The sequence below is a fragment of the Glycine max genome, chromosome 5 (assembly GCF_000004515.6).
Source record: "Glycine max cultivar Williams 82 chromosome 5, Glycine_max_v4.0, whole genome shotgun sequence".
NCBI classification, from domain to species: domain Eukaryota; kingdom Viridiplantae; phylum Streptophyta; class Magnoliopsida; order Fabales; family Fabaceae; genus Glycine; species Glycine max.
Genome location: NC_038241.2, coordinates 13,338,703 through 13,341,016, shown reverse-complemented (window position 1 = coordinate 13,341,016; position 2,314 = coordinate 13,338,703). Strand labels below are relative to the sequence as shown.

Sequence of the window (2,314 nt, the reverse complement as noted above, 5' to 3'; positions counted from 1 at the left end):
AGTTTCAGATGATGCAGCTAAGTTTGTAGCTACCTTATGCACTCCTCTAATGACTATAGCATCATTTTTGGCACTAAACTGTTGGGAGTTGGAAGCCATCTTCTCAATTAAATTTCTGGCTTCAGTAGGAGTCATGTCTCCAAGGGCTCCACTACTGGCGGCATCTATCATACTTCTCTCCGAATTACTGAGTCCTTCATAAAAATACTGGAGAAGCAGCTGCTCTGAAAATCTGATGGTGAGGCCAACTGGCACGGTTTTTTAAATCTCTCCCAGTATTCATACAGGCTCTCTCCACTGAGTTGTCTAATACCTGAGATATCCTTCCTGATGGCTGTGGTCCTGGAAGCAGGGAAATTTTTTTCTAAGAATACTCTCTTAAGGTCATCCCAGCTCGTGATGGACCTTGGAGCAAGGTAATACAGCCAGTCATTTGCCACTCCCTCTAAAGAATGAGGAAAAGCCTTCAGAAATATGTGATCCTCTTGGACATCTGGGGGTTTCATGGTGGAGCAGACAATATGAAATTCTTTCAGATGTTTGTGCGGGTCTTCACCTGCAAGGCCATGAAACTTTGGAAGCAAATGGATCAGTCCAGTTTTAAGAACATTTGGGACATCCTCATCAGGGTATTGGATGCACAAGCTTTCATAGGTGAAATCAGGTGCAGCCATTTCCCTTAGAGTCCTCTCACGGGGTGGAGGTTTTGCCATGTTCTCAAAATGTTCAAAATCAGAATGCTCAGAATCAGAATGCTCAAAATTATAATGCTCAAAATCAGGATGTTCAAAATCACCAATAACAGAATGCACAGATTCGCCAGTAATGGAATGCTTAGGATGATCAAGAGGTATAAAATGATGCCTAACTAATCTATGAAATGTCCTATCTATCTCAGGATGAAAGGGTTGTAAGTCAGATGGATTGCCTCTAGTCATACATTACATTCAGCATGCACAACTAGTTGCCTTGTCATGTAAATAAAGGTGTAGGTTTGAACTACAACTACCCTCAAATGATATCCAAATGACTTGAAATTTTGTGAGCAACCTTATAAAATGATTAGAAGATAGCACAAAAAATTTCAGTCAAAAATTCAAAGTCTAACTATGGAAGCTAAAAATGGTAGGTTAAGAAAAATAAGTGAATAAAACTTGAAAAATAAAAAACTTTTGACAGAATCACTATTTTTGGACGATGGAGACCTCAGCCGGCCTTTGGCCAACTACCACGGCGTAGGAAATTTTTTTCTACCCCAAATACATATATAATAATTGCGATTCTGATAACCGGAGCAAAAGTTATGGCCGTTTGAAGTTTTGACAAACACAAAAGTTGCTACTAAATATGGATTGAAAGAAGTTACCACAAAAAAATTCAGCCAAAAATAACAACCCTAGCTACTAAAACAAAAAATCCAAAATAATTCAGCATGGGTGGTCATTAAAATCCGTCGCTACATGATTTCTACTACTACTCTATTTTGCCGCAGACAAAAGGGGTAGCTAAGTCCGTCGCAAAACACTATTCACAGCAAAACACCCAAAACTGAAACAGGGGAAGCGCTTAATAGGAAAACTGAAACAAAACACACTCTAAACAAAATACCAGGACACTAAACAACACCAACACACATACTAACACAATACTAACAATTAAACATAAAACACGAAAGACTTAAACACTAACACGACACTAGCTATTATGAACCTTTGATCGAGGCCGTACCCAAATCAAATAAACATGAAAATGCAGTACCTAGGAAGTGATCCTAGGTCATTTCCCAACTAGCAATGATAAACCAAATGTTCATAATACACTTGCAGTAATAGTAACGATTGGGGAGGTTTGTTTGTTTTGTGATTTAAAGGACATAACAAGTAAACTGGAATACGAAACTACTAATATTAAAAATGGGTTGTTTCCTCTGATTCAGAAGCCATTCTCTTATCCTGGGTTATGGAGAATTCGTCCCTAACAGTTAACCACTTAATCCAACCCTATTTCAATTTACTAAGCAAAAATCAACTTAGGGTTGTCAATACGTGATTAGGCAACACATACACCAGTTAGCCCTTCGTCCATGAAGCATGAACGCAAGTTAGGCTCAGAGGCAATTAATCGAACACGAAGCGTGCACTGATTAATGTTCACGAATTTGGGTTAACTGGTGAAGGGGAAACTGCCAGGAAGCCACATTATAAACGAAACATCAAAGAGAGTTGGGCTTCATCCTCAAAAGGAAACAACACCAGAAAATCTAGCCTTCCATAGATTCAAACAGAAAATGCAAATGAAACTAAAAGCAGAAACA

At 38.7% G+C, this 2,314-nt stretch overlaps 1 non-coding gene across 1 annotated transcript; it reads left to right on the top strand.

The window, feature by feature from the left end:
* The first annotated feature begins 230 nt into the window (after positions 1–230).
* LOC113001727 (small nucleolar RNA R71) lies at positions 231–335 on the top strand. The gene has a single exon (XR_003267215.1). It is a non-coding gene; the product is annotated as a small nucleolar RNA R71 (small nucleolar RNA).
* The last annotated feature ends 1,979 nt before the right edge of the window (positions 336–2,314 follow it).